The sequence below is a fragment of the Scyliorhinus canicula genome, chromosome 17 (assembly GCF_902713615.1).
Source record: "Scyliorhinus canicula chromosome 17, sScyCan1.1, whole genome shotgun sequence".
In the NCBI taxonomy this organism is placed as follows: Eukaryota; Metazoa; Chordata; class Chondrichthyes; order Carcharhiniformes; family Scyliorhinidae; genus Scyliorhinus; species Scyliorhinus canicula.
Genome location: NC_052162.1, coordinates 104,064,570 through 104,081,765, shown reverse-complemented (window position 1 = coordinate 104,081,765; position 17,196 = coordinate 104,064,570).

Below are 17,196 nucleotides of genomic sequence, written 5' to 3'. Positions count from 1 at the left end.
CATTCTGGTCCCTTTCTTACTTGGCCATTCAACAGCTGCAGCACCTATTGCTGTACCAAACTATCCGAAAAAAGCCAAATGCAGTTGCACGTATGATAGATAAATGTCTGAACCTCACTTTCCCGACTCCAACTCAGAATTTAATTAATTCCACTGTAATATTTGCGTATTCCCATTGTTACAATAGTTGTAAAAATTGTCAAATGGGACCTTCCGATTTCGTTAAACCTCCAAACACGTTTTTGCCACTTCCAGTTCTCAACCTATCCTGCATGTCCTTTCTCCATTCCATACACTTTCAATTTCCTACTATTTTGAATGAATGCTTGATCACAAAGGGATCGGGCGCTGTCAGACCTTAAAGTTAGAAATAAAACAGAGAATAATATTGAAGCTGGTTGATACCAGATGAAAGACCAAACCATCCGACCTCGAATTTTACTCGGGGGTTGAGAGTAGGCCTCAATGGGGCGGTATTGGTGGGCAAGTGGTTGAGGATTCAGATGGAGAAAGTGGTAGAAGATCAGCGGGGAAGGCATGTGATAATGACGGTGGCGTGAGAAGAAGGTTGGTGGCACTGCCTATATGGCCCCGAGTCGAATGATCTGGGATTTGTGAAAAGGGTGCTGGGTGCCATCCCATATTTATATTTGGATACCGATGAGCTGACACTGGGGGGGGGGGGGGGGGGGGATTGGTGTTGGAACCGAAGGTGGACAGGTTTCAAACGCACTCGCTGGACCAGTTAGCAGCGGGGGGGGGGGGGGGGGGGGGGGGGTTGTGAAGGCGTTCCCTGGAGTCATGAGGGAGAAGGGAGGAGCGGACCCGTGGATATCATTGCACCAATGGGGACTGGAGTATTCGATATTCTCTTCGGTACACAAGGTGTATTCGAGGATTGACTTTTGCATGGTGGGGAAGGCGTTATTGGCTGGGTTAGGAGGTCGGAGTACTCAGCAATCGTGATTTCAAAGAACAAAGATACCTGCGGCACACGAACAGGCCCTTTGGCCCTCCAAGCCTGTGCCGACCATGCTACTCGTCTAATCTAAAATCTTCTACAATTCCTCGGTCCGTATCCCTCTATTCCCATCCTATTCATATAATTGTCAAGATGCCCCTTAAATGTCTCTATTGTCGCTGCTTCCAGCACCTCCTCCGGCAGCGAGTTCCAGGCACCCACTACCCTCTGTATAAAAAACTTGCCTCGTACGTCTCCTCTAAACCTTGTCCCTCGCACCTTAAACCTATGCCCCCAAGTAATTGACCCCTCTACCCTGGGGAAAAGCCTCTGACTATCCACTCTGCCTATGGCCCTCATAATTTTCTAGACCTCTATCAGGTCGCCTCTCAACCTCCGTCGTTCCAGTGAGGACAAACCGAGTTCATTCAACCGCTCCTCATAGCTAATTCTCTGCATACCAGGCAATATCCTGTTCTCCTGCACCCTCTCTAAAGCCTCCACATCCTTCCGGTAGTGTGTGACGAGAATTGAACACTATGCTCCAAGTGTGGCCTAACTAAGGTTCTATACAGCTGCAACATGACTTGCCAATTCTTATACTCAATGCCCCTGCCAATGAACGCAAGCATGACGTATGCCATCTTGACTACCTTCTCCACCTGTGTTGCCCCTTTCAGTGACCTGTGGTACACCGAGATCTCTCTGACTGTCAATGCTCTTGAGGGTTCTACCATTCACTGTATATTTCCTACCTGCATTTGACCTTCCAAAATGCATTACCTCACATTTGTCCGGATTATACTCCATCTGTCATCTCTCCACCCAAGTCTCCAAACGATCTAAATCCTCATTGCTATCCGCAATTCCACCAACCTTTGTGTCGTCTGCAAACTTGCTAATCAGATCAGTTACATTTTCCTCCAAATTATTTATATATACTACGAACAGCAATGGTCCCAGCACTGATCCCTGCGGAACACCACTAGTCACAGCCCTCCAATCTGAAAAGCAGCCTTCCATTGCTGCTCTCTGCCTTCTATGACCTAGCTAGTTCTGTATCCATCTTGCCAGCTCACCCCTGATCTCGTGTGACTTCACCTTTTGTACCAGTCTGCCATTAGGGACCTTATCAAAGGCCTTACTGAAGTCCATGTGTACAACATAAACTGCTCTACCTGCATCAATCATCGTTGTGACCTCTTGGATAAACTCAATCCCCTTCACAAAAAACATGTTGCCTCTCGCGAATACGTCCATTTTCTTCCAAATGGGGTAGATCCTGTCTCGAAGAATTCTCTCCAGTAATTTCCCTGCCACTGACGTAAGGCTCACCGGCCTGTAGTTCCATGTGTTATCCTTGCTACCCTTCTTAAACAAAGGAACAACATTGGCTATTCTCCAGTCCTCCGGGACATCACCTGAAGACAGGGAGGATCCAAAGATTTATGTCAAGGACTCAGCAATTTCCTCTCTCGCCTCCTTCAGTATTCAGGGGCAGATTCCATCGGGCCCTGGGGACTTTTTTACCTTAATATTTTTCAAGACGCCCAACACCTCATCTTTTTGGATCTCAATGTGAGCCAGAGTATCTACACACCCTACTCCAGACTCAACATCCACCAATTCCTTCTCTTTGGTGAATTCTGATGCAAAGTACCTCACCCATTTCCTTTGGTTCCACACGTAGATTTTCTTACCTATATTTCAGTGGGCCAAACCTTTCCCTGGCTACCCTCTTGCTTTTTTATGTACGTGTAAAAAGCCTTGTGATTTTCCTGAACCATATTTGCCAATGACTTTCCGTGACCCCTTATAGCCCTCCTGACTCTTTGCTTAAGTTCCTTCCTACTTTACTTCTATTCCACACAGGCTTCGCCTGTTCCCAGCCTTCTAGCCCTGACAAATGCCTACTTTTTCTTTTTGACGAGGGTTCCACTATCTCTCGTTATCCAAGATTCCCGAAATTTGCCGTATTTATCCTTCTTCTGCACAGGGACATGCAGGTCCTGAATTCCTTTCAACTGACATTTGAAAGCCTCCCACATGTCAGATGTTGATTTACCAGCAAACATCCGGCCCCAGTCTCGGTTCTTCAGTTCCCGCCTAATATTGTTATAATTAGCCTTCCCCCAAATTCGCACATTCACCCTCGCACCACTCTTATCATTGCCCACCAGCACTTTAACACTTACTGAATTGTGGTCACTGTTCCCGAAATGCTCCCCGACTGAATCTTCTACCACCTGGCCGGGTTCATTCACCAATACCAGGTCCAGTACAGCCACCTCCCTAGTTGGATTTTCTACATATTGTTTTGGGAAGCCCTCCTGAATGCTCCTTACAAACTCTGCCCCGCCCAAGCCCCTAGCACTACGTGAATCCAAATCAATATTGGGGAAGTTGATGTCTCCAATTACAACAACCCTGTTGTTTTTACTCGTTTCCAAAATCTGTCTACCTATCTGCTCCTCCAACTGCCGCTGGATGTTGGGAAGCCTGTAGTAAACCCCCAACAATGTGATTGCCCCCTTCTTATTCCTGATCTCTACGCATATTGCCTCGCTGCGCTCTGAGGTGTCCTCCCGTAGTACATAGAACATAGAACATAGAACACTACAGCGCAGTACGGGCCCTTCGGCCCTCGATGTTGCGCCGACCTGTGAAACCATCTGAAGCCTATCTGACCTACACTATTCCATATTCATCCATATGTCTATCCAGTGACCACTTAAATACCCTTAAAGTTGGCGAGTCTACTACTATTGCAGGCAGGGCGTTCCACACCCCTACTACTCTCTGAGTAAAGAAACTGCCTCTGACATCTGTCCTATATCTCTCACCCCTCAATTTAAAGCTATATCCCCTCGTGTTGGTCATCACCATCCGAGGAAAAAGACTCTCACTGTCTACCCTATCTAACCCTCTGACTATCTTATATGTCTCTATTAAGTCACCTCTCAGCCTTCTCCTCTCTAACGAAAACAACCTCAATTCCCTGAGCCTTTCCTCGTAAGACCTTCCCTCCATACCAGGCAACATCCTAGTAAATCTCCTCTGAACCCTTTCCAAAACTTCCACATCCTTCCTATAATGTGGTGACCAGAACTGCACGCAGTACTCCAGGTGTGGCGGCACCAGAGTTATGTACAGCTGCAGCATGACCTTGTGGTTCCGACAGCTGTGATATTCTCTCTAACCAGTAGCGCAACTCCACCACCCCTTTTACATCGCCCTCTGTCCCGCCTGAAACATCTAAATCCCAGAACGTTTCGCTGCCAATACTGTCCTTCTCTCAACCAGGTCTCTGTAATGGCAACAACATCATCGTTCCAAGTCATCATCCAAACTCCAAGTTCATCTGCCTTACCCGTAATATTCTTGCATTAAAACATGTGCACTTCAGGCCACCGGACTCGCTGTTTTAAGCAACATCTCCCCATCTGCTCTTCCTCAGAGCCATGCTGGCCCTATTCCCGAGTTCGCTCTCAATGCTTTCAGCTTCTGACCTATTGCTCCGGTACGCAGCCCTCTGTCATACCAGTTTAAACCCTCCCATGTGACACGATATTTGTGCCTCTCCAGTTTAGATGCAACACGTCCTTCTTTTCAGGTCACACCTGCCTCGGATAAGCTTCCAGTGGTCCAGAAAATGGAAACCCTCCCTCCTGCACCAGCTGTTTAGCCACGTGTTCAGCTGCTCTATCTTCCTATTTCTAGCCTTACTTGCACGTGGCGCAGGGAGTAATCCCGAGATTACAACCCTAGAGGTCCTTTCTTTTAACTTTCCGCCTAGCTCCCTGAACGCCTGCTGCAGGACCTCATGCCCCTTCCTGCCTATGTCGTTAATACTAATACGTACAATGACCTCTGACTGTTTGCCCTCCCCCTTCAGGATGCCCGCTACCTGTTCTGAGGCATCCTGGACCCTGGCACCAGGGAGGCAACATACCATCCCGGAGTCTCTTTCACGTCCGCAGAAGCGCCCCTGACTATAGAGTCCACTATGACTATTGCTCTTCTGCGCTTTGACCCTCCCTGCTGAACATCAGAGCCAGCTGTGGAGCCACTGCTCTGGCTGCTGCTGTTTCCCTCTGATAGGCTATCCCCGGACAGGATCCAAAGGGGTCTATCTGGTCGAGAGGGGAACATCCACAGGTCATTCCGACATGACTGCCTGCCCCTTCTGGTAATCAACCATTTCTCTGCCTGCACATTGGGTGTGACCACATTTATATCACTGCTATCAATGACGCTTTCCGCCACCTGCATGCTCCTAAGTGCATCCAACTGCTGCTCCAACCGAACCATGCGGTTCTTGAGGAGCTCCAATTAGATGCACTTTCTGCAGATGAAGCCATCCAGGACGCTGGAATCCTCCCGGGCCTGCCACATTTCACTGTCAGAGCACTGCACTCCTCTAATTGACATTGCATTCATTAATTAGTCAATTCAATTTAAAACATAGAACATAGAACATAGAACAATACAGCACAGAACAGGCCCTTCGGCCCTCGATGTTGTGCCGAGCAATGATCACCCTACTGAAGCCAACGTATCCACCCTATACCAGTAACCCAACAACCCCCCCCCCCCCAACCTTATTCTTTAGGACACTAAGGGCAATTTATCATGGCCAATCCACCTATCCTGCACATCTTTGGACTGTGGGAGGAAACCGGAGCACCCGGAGGAAACCCACGCACACACGGGGAGGACGTGCAGACTCCGCACAGACAGTGACCCAGCCGGGAATCGAACCTGGGACCCTGGAGCTGTGAAGCATTTATGCTAACCACCATGCTACCGTGCTGCCCGAATCTTTAATAAAAGTTACTGTTAACTAATATGTTTCCTAGCACTAGATTTCTACTATAAATGTGAAAGCTAAATACAGTACTCTCCGATCTCTCGCTTAGATACCCCTCTAAATTATAATTAAGTAATTAACTATATTTAATTGGTTTAACAATGCTTCATTTCAGTCCCCCCGTCTCTCTCCCCCCCCCCCCCCTCCCCCACCACCACACACGCAATTTGAAAAGCTGATGAAGATAAAAATAAGGTAATGAAAATAAAATATCATGCTCTGGATTGGATGGATGTGGTTTTGGAGGAGGGGACACCCAGAGGCCAGGGTGGAGAATGAACGTGTAGTCATTAGCGGACCGGAGCTTCTATTATAAGATCCATAAGGTGATCGAGGAGTGTGCGGGGTTTAATTATGCGGGGAGGTCCAATCGTCGGTGGTCTGGGGGCGAGGGGGGGGGGAGGGCTCTGAAGACGGTAGTCAGGGGGGAATATGATCTTTTTTAGGGCTAAGGTGGATAGGATGGTAGGGATGAACGCCAAAAACTGATAGTGTATGTTTTGGAGGTTGATGCGAGGTCTGTGCGGGACACGGACCCAGGTCTCCTGGACAAGCGGGAGGAGTTTTAGGCAAGGTTCGACCAATTTTCCGCGGGGAAAGCTGAGCAACAGTTGAGAAGGGTGAAGTGGGCTGTCCACACATATGGGGAGAAAACAGGATGTATGCTGGCCGGCCAGCTGCGGAGGGAGGCAACGGCAAGGGACATATTTCAGGTACGGGACAGCGTGGAGAACTTGGTGGTGGCTCCCGAGCAGATTGATAAAGTATTTGAGGAATTTTATCGGGACCTGTGTAGGAAGAACGGGGGATGAGGGAATTTCTGGACGGGCTGGAGTATCTGAGGCTGTGAGAGGAGGAAGAGGGCAGTTTTGGAGGAGCCGGTGGGGGAACAGGACGTGAAGGGGGCGATTGGGCGAATACAGCAGTGAAGACGGGGGGACCGTTGGCTTCCAAATTAATTTTATGAGAAATTTAAGGACAAGCTGGCGTCGTTGATGATGGGAATGTTTGAGGATGTGATAGATAGGGAAGTCTTGCCGCAAACGATGGGGCAGGCTTTCATCTCGTTGCAACTAGAGAAGGACACGCAATTGGTGGAGTGTGGTTCGTATAGTGCCTTATCTGTGCTGGATGTAGACGCTGATGTTGGCAAAGGTGTTGGCGTCAAGATTGCAAGGATGATTGGGGAGGAACACATCTGGTTTGTGCATGAAAGACAATTGTTCTCGAACGTGAGGTGGTTGCTGAATGTGGTCCTTTCTCGGCGGAGGAAAGGGAGACTGAAGTGCTGGTGGCACTGGACGCAGAAAAAGGTTTGATCGGGGAGTGTGGGGTTATTTGAGTACTGGAAAGATTGGGAATTTGGCCGCTATTTGTGGTGTGACTATGGCTGCTGGACAAGAAACCGATGGCTAGTGTTCACGCCAAAATAATGAAATTTGTAGTATTGCGCACTGCACCGTGGTGCGAGGAAGGGAGCCCTATGTCCGTACCCCCTCCCCCTATTGTTTGAATTGAATATAAAGCCCTTGGCCATTGTGCTAAGTAGCTCGGGGTTGTGGAAGGAGATAGCGGACGGGGTGCGGAGTGCAGCAGAGGGCGATGATGTGCTGTTTAGGGTCCGAGCACGTCGGTGGGGAGTTTTATGGAGCTACTCCAGCGTTTCGGGACGTTCCCAGTTTAACTTTAATCTAGGAAAAAGCGATTATTTAATGCTTTTCCTGCCTGGAGTGGGAGGGGGTGCAGAATCCGCTTGGCGGCAGCGTACTTTAGGTGTCTTGGCATGAAGCTGGCCCGCGATTGGGCAGTGTTCGGAAACTTACTTTCAGTCGCTTGATGGGAAGGGTGAAGTCCGATTTGTCGAAGAGGTGGTGGTCACATTGAAGACTTGGAAGCAGTTTAGGCAGCACTTTGAGCTGCGGAGCTTCCCGTCAGCGGAAATCGTGAGTTTGAATTAGGGGAGATTGATGCAAAGTTTTCAGGATGCGACAGGAGGGTTTTAGGGAAATCAAAGATTTGTTCCTTGGGGGAGATTGCCGATCTTAGAGGAACTGGAAGAGATGTTATGGGTTGGCACAGGGGGAAGGCTCTTGGTACATGCAGGTGCGGGACTTTGCAAGGGAGATGTTCCCGACCTTCCCGATAGCACTGGCCTCCTCATTGCTGGAGGCGGTGCTCTCTGCGGGGGAGTCCGGGAGGGGGTCGATTTGGCGAACTACGGGAGGATCCTGGAAGAGGATAGGGTGTCCTTGAAGGGGAGTTAATCCACGTGGGAGGAGTACCTTGGAGGCGCTGGAAGAGGGGATGTGATGTGAGGTACTGCGGAAGGTGAATGCCTTGACCTCATGTGCGAGGTTGGGGCTGATACAGCTGAAGGTGGTGTACAGGGCACACCTCACAAAATCAAGGCTGAACCTACTTTTCGAGTGGGTGGACGATATCTGTGAGCGATGTGGGAGGGCCCCATGAACCATATTCATATGTTGTGGTCCTGCCCGAAGTTTGAAATGTTTTGCAGGACAGTGTTCAGTACACTCTTGGGCCTTGCATGTGCATGTGGAACCCGGTCCCCTGGAAGCCATATTCAGGGTGTCGGACCGGCCCGAGCTGCAGGCGGATTTCGGAGCAAATTTTTTAGCCTTTGCCTCATTGGTCGCTCGTCGGCGGGTGTTGTTCAGCTTCTCCAAACTTCACCATGTCGTGGCGGAGCGACCAGCTGACTTTTGTGACCCTGGAGAAGGTGAAGTTCGAGCTGCGGGAGTGAAGGAGAGGTTCTACAATTCTTGGGGTTTGTTTTGATCATCATGCACTTTCGGGACTTGGTGACCATTGAATGTTAGAGCCGCGGGGCGGGGGTTGGGGGGAGGGGTTCGGGAGGGGGGGAGGGGTTCGGGAGGGGGGTCGGTATTTTTTTCTTCTTTCGTTGGGGTTGTTTTCGTATTATGAACATGGTGAAATTCTGTCGAATAAAAATACTTTTTTTTTAAACAAGGCTCTTGGGTGCCATAAACATTATTAACTCTCCAGCTGTCCTTATACCTTAAATGATCGTGCGCTCATATACACCCAGGCCAATTTGATCTTGCATCTCTTTCTGAATTTTACCGTTGTTTATATTGTCTCGTACCTTGGTTCCACGATACCTGTAGATAATTTTGAGGTATGCTTGGATTGCCCACCACATGTTGTTCCACCCTCCATAATGAACCCTTTTACTGATTGATGCTGGTAGAGAAAAGAGGGCAGGATCGGAACATAGTGTTAGAGATTGCATTGGACGTCATTGTTCAGTTATGGACAGCAGAGAACGTTCCACAAATGCACAGCTTTAAGCAGTATACCGCTGCTCACTCTTTGATAAAGAACACAGAGCTATAGTTGCACAATGATATGGTTCATACCTCATAGAATCATAGAATTTTACAGAGCAGAAGGATGCCATTCGGCCCATCGAGTCTGCACCGGCTCTTGGAAAGAGCATCACACCCAAGGTCCACACCTCCACCTTATCCCATAACCCAGCCCCACCCAACACTAACGGCAATTTTGGACACTAAGGGCAATTTATCATGGCCAATCCACCTATCCTGCACATCTTTGGACTGTGGGAGGAAACTGGAGCGCCCGGAGGAAACCCATGCACACACGGGGAGAATGTGCAAACTCCACACAGATAGTGACCTAAGCCAGGAATCGAACCTGGGACCCTGGAGCTGTGCAGCAATTGCGCTAACCACAATGCTATAGTGCTGCCCCTAACTCATTGTTTGTCTGCACACGTACGGTATTCCTGTACTCCAATTAAGACAGGTGCAGCGGTGGCATGTACTTTGATGGAGACACGGTTATGTAGACTTTTCCTCGAGGTCGATTTCTTGCGAACTGATGTAAGCCCAGCTGTCCGCTGTGGCGTTCTGGACAGGGTCCTGGTATGTGATTAGACAATAAAATGTTATAGTCATGGTACGTTTCCTCATCTCTGACCATCGCAAAGTCCTTATTAAGCAGCTGAGGAAGATAACGACCTCTTGATTCACAGGAGGTCGCCTTTCCTGAGATCGATTGTAAACTGGTCTTTTCTACTTTGATATTTCTTCTAATGTTAGCTACAACGCAACATGGTCTTTGTTCTGGTTTTAATATTCTCCTCAATTCCAAATGCCCGATTCATCGTAGCGAACCTATTTTTCTGCTGAATGACATACAATTTTGCTATAAATTTCAGATTATCCCCTTCCATCTGTTAGCGTGAACGGAAACTAAATGGAGGAAATAACTGCAGTAATCAACGTGAGAAATTATTTTAATGCTTATGCAAAGGCTCCATTTTTCAATGACTGTACCTAACGTTGACGTTCATATAACCGAGTCAATATGTTTACTGACTGGATTTAGCAATAGTGATGATGTGACGCAATAGAGTTGCACAATTAATGCAAATAACATCAAGGATGAAACAATGTAAATGTGTCTCTAGTGGTTTCGCAAAAGATATAAAAAGGGTTCAATTGAAATTTGAACAGAGCGCATCAGAAATCTCAAACATACAACTGTTCATCTCACAGAAAATGCACGCCCCACCAAGAGGTCCCATATATGCTGTTTACTACACTGCACTGGCAGCCATCGCTGTTCCAGGTAAAGTGCTGCAAATATTTTAGATTATTTAATTTGAAGCTAGGCTCTATGTAAAGGATGCCTGTGTCACAGGTGGTTTGAAGTTCTGCTATAGCCTCTGAAACAGTGGTTAGCGCTATACTCAGTTCACATCGTTAATCCTCCAAAGGATATCTGTCGTTGGAAGACGTGGAATGCAGATTGGTCAGTCGGTACCGCAGCTTCTATTGTGAAATAATGAATATGCGCTGGGTGAACATGCTTTGTAATCGCTTGAAAATAGCAACACCAGGAGTCACTAAAATCACTTCTGCGAAATTATTGAAGTGCTAAACGTGGCTGGCGACGGGAGAACAGCCTACTGAGGGTCGAATCTTAAAGTTAGAGCAATAATGTTCTGGAATAATGACAGAAGGATCACATACTCTCTCAAATTGTCTTTGGAGTTTGGAAAGAGCAAAACATTTGGTTCAAGACCCTGTTGGTGGATAATAGTGTGTTACGTAATATTATGAGACTGAGATTGAATGGTTGGAAATACTTTTTAGCAGAAAAGCAAACAAACAGTTTTTATTGGTGCAAGGTAATGGGCAGAGAGTTTGTCGCGGTGTGGTGGAGAAACATTTTTTTTCGAATCCCACGGCAGGCCTTTTAAACGTCCTTACAGATAGGGGCGGAGACAGGAATTACGGATGCAGTTAAAATAAATGTTGTTTATGCCTTCCAAGCGAGAGAAAGTACAAGGCTCCCGATGAAGAGCGGAAGATTGGTTTAGTCTGCAAATCTCTGGGCCGCATGGCACTGAATCAATTAAACGAGAGAATTCAGGTGTTATCAGGTGTCCGTTTGAAAAACAAAACATGTTTTGATTGGTTCAACTGAAGAACAGAAAGCATTAATTATTTGATATTGATTGATTTTATGGCCATAAAAACTTCAGGCGCTGGGGAATATATACAGAGATGTGATATCAGATATTGATCTGATTGAATAGAAATCACGATGAAAGAGCTGAATGGCCAAGCCCTGTTCGTTTGGCCTAATTATTTCCACTTCAGTGCGAAATAAAGAGTGAGCATCAACATTTGAACTGTAAATTACATATTCGATACCATCATCACAAGCAAACATCTTCAGATAATGTGTACCAAAAGCAAGGTCAGAGGACATAATTCTGACCACCCCATAATTGAACAAGTGATCAGCGAATAACGAGATATCGGGCATCGATGGTGATAAATTAATTTTATTACCATTTTGCGTACTTACAATTTTTTCACTTTCCTTGCAGACGAAGTTACACATTCATCGATTAATTTGGATGCCAGAGTTATGTCAGATCTGAGTGATATTATTGCGAAACGTAATCCTTCACTGTTTCGACAAAATCATGAAAAACTAAAATAGTCCACGTCAGCTAGATTGAATTATTGATTTTCACGAATGAATAAACTGGTAAATTGCTCTAATTGACAAATAAACAATGTTTTTTTTAGATATTTAGTTCAGGAGGGTGAACTGGATGCGAGACTTCCTGTATACGTCCTACACAGAATCCATTGAAATCAGCATTAAAACCAGGTTTCTAAGGCCATTTGATTAGTTTACATTTCCCGCTTCTTCCATCCATTCGGTTAATCAGTCTTTATTTTCAGGGTGTTGGATAATATCTCTATTCCATTCCCATCCATTCCATTCATCTTTCACTTGTTCAGTTTCATGTATCTTATCACTCCTTCGTCCCAAACCTGTCATACAATGCTTCTTTGTTCTGCTACGCATTTGCGGGATCTGTGGGCGGCTGACTCGGACAGTATTTACTGCCCTTCCCTGGTTGCTCTTCCGAAGGTGGTAGTGAGCTGCCTAATCGAACTGCTGCAGTCTCTGCGCAATAGTTAGACTCATAGCGCCGTTATGGAGCGAATTCCTAAATTCCGACCCTGCGACATTGTAAGTGGCCTGGAGGGTAAAATCCAGATGGTAATGCTTACACTGCTCCTATCCTTCTCGCCGAATGGGGTCCTGGGTTTCGAGGTACTGCCTAAGAAACCGAGCAGGGCATCTTATAGAAGGTACACAACGTTGCAGTGTTTGCTTTATTCGTTTATGGGTTGTGGGACTCGATATTTGGTCCAGCACTTATTCCCACCCCTGAGGGCATTCAAGAGTGAACCACATTGCCATGAATCTGGAGTCACATGTCGGCCAGCCCAGGCCAGGAAAGGATGACAGATTCCCTTTACACAATTAGTGTACCAGATGCGTCTTTATGATAAATTCCAATGGATTAATGGTCACCATTAGATTTTTATTTCCAGATAATTTATTGAAGTTAAATTCCACCATCTGCCCTGGCGGGTTTCGAACTCAGATCCCCAGATTACCCTGAGTCTCTGGATTACCAGTTCAGCGTCAATACAACTAAGCCACTGTGGAAGGGGTCTGCAATCAAGTGGGCTGCACTGTCGGTGTTGAGATGCATGAGTGTTGTTGTATTTGCTCTCATCCAGGAAAGTGGTGTTCATTCCAGCACACTCTTGACTTGCAAATGGTGGACAGGAATTTGGAGTCAGGACGTAAGTTTCTCGCCGCAGGATTAATGTCCTTTCACCTCTCAGGTAGTTACAGTATTTATATGGCTAGTCTAGCTCAGTTTTGGATCAATAGTAATCGCAAGATATTGATAGTGGGGAATTCAGCGAAGATAATGTCATTACAGGTTAATGACAGGTGGTAATAACCTCTATGTTAGAGATGGTCATTGTCTTGCACTTCTGTGACGCCAATGTCACACTTGACACTTGAACGCCCGAGCTTGAATTTGTCCAGGCATTGTTGTATTTCGATATGGATTGCGTCAATATCTGAGGAGGTGCGAATGATACTGTATATTCTGAAGTCATCAGCGAACATCGCCACTTCTGACCATATTAAAGAAGGAATGCCATTGATTAAGCAACTGACGATGGATGTTTCTCGGACATTACCCTGAAATGCTGGAGCTCTGATGGTTGACCTCCAACCAGCACAAATATATTCCTTTGCTCCCTATATGACTGCAACCAGGGAGGGCATTTCTCCTGATTCCCATTCACTCTGGTTTTGCTGGTGTTCTTTCAAACCGTACCCGGTCAAATGTTGCCTTAATGGCATGGACAGTTACTTTGAATTGACTCTGGCGTTCGTTCTTTTGTCCACCTCTGTAATTCGATCAGATGCTTGCGATTACTTTGAAGATTTTTTTTTCAGTCACTTCTGCTGTTTAAGAGTAAGTCGTTTTTCGGCTCCCTGCTGTCTGTTAAACCTGGCTCCTGCAAGCTGAATGTTGGTATATAAACTTAAAACTTTTCTAACGCAAAAGCTTAATTAGTTTCTTAAATTAGATTAACGGTTTTCTCTTCAAGTTTTTAGATTTTACTTGTGTTACTCGTTCAATTCATTATCTTAAGCAACCCACATCACCTGCTTATGTTCTAAAGTAACCATGCAAGGTGAACTCAGTTAAACATGTGGCAATTTCCATAATCTTAATGGTGGTTTCTTCCCAATGAGTTTGATTATTACTTTTGATTTAAAAGTTGTGTGTCGACTGCTTCACCTCCAATTTTATAGCTGTATCAGTTTCCACAGTTTGGAATATCAAATTGGGATATGGGATTTGAGGAACCGGAGGACTTTATTGAAACCTTTCAGCTTGTTCTGATATTCAAATAAATCTCCAGGATACACAACGCTCCACGGATTGCTGTTCTCCCGCACCGTTAGACCCACACTAATTGGCATAAGCTGCCATATGTGTGCACTCGCCCTCACTGGCGATCAGCACTGACTCACCCTTATTCAAAGCTTTCGCCATTTTAATTCTATTCTTTTACTCATCAAATGCCTTGATAAGAAACTTCTCTCTCTGCCTTTGGGTATTAAGGAATTTAAGTACCAAGAGCTGACTGAAACCAAGGCACATCCGGCACACCACAAACGTCTCTGTCCCTCTGACACCATTACTTTTTCTAATCCCATCCCTGGAAATGCATTAACGATGCCCGCCCTCCAGTCCCTCTCTGATACAGAACGTTCTGTACTCAGAAAACGGTTCAGTTTAATCCCCTTCCATCCTTACCTTTGTGAAGTTCCAATTTAGCATGATATTGTGATGTCCTTCGGTAACCTCCGTCTCTGTGCTCATTTCTTTGGGCAGGAATATTTCCCCCGTTCAAAGGCTCCGTTCACGCTCCTGCATACATCCCCTTCGACCTCGGCCCCAACCTCGACAATTTACTTGCTCAGGGTAATTCCATTGAGGATTGTCGATGCGAAATTGGCCGTCTCAATTCCACTGTGGCTCTCGCCCATTCCAAATGTCTCCCTCATAATTGTTTGTTCTCCGTCTTCCTCGTTCCAAACCTGATCTTGTGATCAAAACTGCTGACAACGATGGCGGCGTTGTTATCTGGCCTCCGACCTTTACATCGCAGAGGCTGAGAGTCAACACTCATAGAATTCCTTGTGCCCCAACACTGAACAACGGGCCATTGTTTCCAGCGCGGTGACTGAACCTATCACCTCTGGAAGACGTCTGTGTGTTTTGGGGCACAAAGCGGTTGCAGGCTGTTAAATGAAGATCTCTCTGCAATGGCATTGTCCCCGACCATGCAATTCCTGCCTCGACCTCTTTCCCAAAATCCGCAGTCAGGACAGCCCTGTTAGCCCCATAGTATCCGCCTGAACCTCCCACAGGGAGCTCATTTCTTGCAATATTGAGCCGGTCCCCTTCCCCTTGTTCAGTCTCTTCAAATCTGGAGTCGTGTTTAGCTAATGCCCGACAACATCTAGTCAATTTCCAGTTCTTTGCCCCCCCCCCCCCCCCCCGCACAATAGCCTCCTCTTCACTCTTGATGTCACAGCCTGCTACAGCACCTTCACTAGTTCACTAGGTTCTGAGGGCCCTTCTCTTTTCCCTTCAATGCAGGCCCGCCCAATCCTCATTCGCAATTACTACGCCCTGCCTGGCTGAACCTGTTCTAACATTAAATAGTTTCTAATTTTTCTTGTCTCACTTTCTGCAAATAAGCGATCTGGCTGAGGGTACCTGCATGAAATCCGGCTCTGCCAGACTTGTTTGTTATATCGTACAGGTCATGTTGCAGGACCTTGACCACAACTCATGTGCCACACCAAAGACAGTTTTGGCGCCGCTTCATGATCTCTTCTGGACCGAGAAATATGTCGCAATTTTTCTTTTCCATCCTACTCCGCCCGACATACGGTCAATCTCCGGCACGCCCCGTCCGTTTCTGGACCTTTCTGTCTCAAATTCCATTGATGAGTGGTCCTCCAATATGTTTACTAACAGAAGGATTCGCACAGGCACCTGGATTTGCAGGTAGTTTTGCTTCCTGTAAGGCTCCACCACAACCGACAAGTTCTCTGCCTGCATTTCACCTATCCTGATGATGACCCCTTTTATAATTGCGCTGCTGATATAATTTCCTTTTCAGCTTTCCCGATGCGTCCCCCACCTGGAGGCAACAGGAGAGTTAACCTGGTTCGACCTGTTCTCAGCCTCGCCATCCTGGCCCCTTCTCCTCATTCAGAGAACTATGACAGCGTCCCCTTTGTCCTCACTTTGCACCCGCAAGCTACACATGCATATGATCATCGTCCGCCAATTCCACCAACTCCAGCATGATGCTACAACGAAACCACTTTTCCCAATGACCCTCCAGCCACAATGCTGAAGGGACCACTGCCTCGCTGATACACGGATCCATTCCTCCATCATGTCCCGCTCCCCATGTAATCGCAGATTGCAAAAAATGCCTCTTTAATTCCGCACTCATTTCGTTGAAGTCCCCAAAACTCTTTTCAGGAAAATAGGCGTTTCACTTGCACTTCCTTCAATTTGGTCAATTGTATTAGCTGATCCGAATCCGGTCGCCTTTGCATAGGGAAAACAAGGCGACTGGATGACCATTTTCCCATACGGCTTTGGTCAGTCAGCAAGCCTGACCATATCTTGTTGCTGCTTACCATTTTCTCTCAGTAACTTTCTCTCATGCTGGCATGTCCTTCCTCGGCCTACTGCAATGATCCAGAGAAGCCGATCGCAAGCTGGAGGGGCAGCCTCCAATCTTCCCGTTGGGAATGTTACAACCCTTAAGACTCACATTCAATAAGTCTAAGATATGACCTTTCTCTCCCATCTTAATCCTAATTTGAAAAAAACATCCCGTACATTTTCTGATTCAGTGCAAAAACCCAACCCTCTCCCACAACAACCCACCTGTCTTTTGTACTTAAGGTTGAAACGTTTTGTTGGCATCTCTCCCAGCATTTCTCCCTACCTTTAGATGTGATGAAAAGTCAAACACGCCGGAAACATTGACTCTTTGAATTTCACCACACAGATGCTACCAGACCTCCTGAGATATTCCAGCCTTCTCTGTTCTTTTTCAGAATTCAGAAGTTGCAAATGTTTGCTTATTGCAATTAAATTCCATGCAGTAACGCCCTAGAATGTCAACGGAGAATGCATGGCAATTAATCGAACTGATAAAATTATATTTCTGTCTCTTTCTTACAGTCAATTTGGTGGCGATTGTGATCCTTTCAAGAGGAGGGTGTGGTCTCTCCAGATGCATCTCTCGGTACCTAGTTTTCATGGCAGTGACAGATCTCCTGGTCATTGTCACTGCCGTGATAATGAATCGGATTCCTGCAATTTATTTTCCTGGCAGTTTCATGTCCA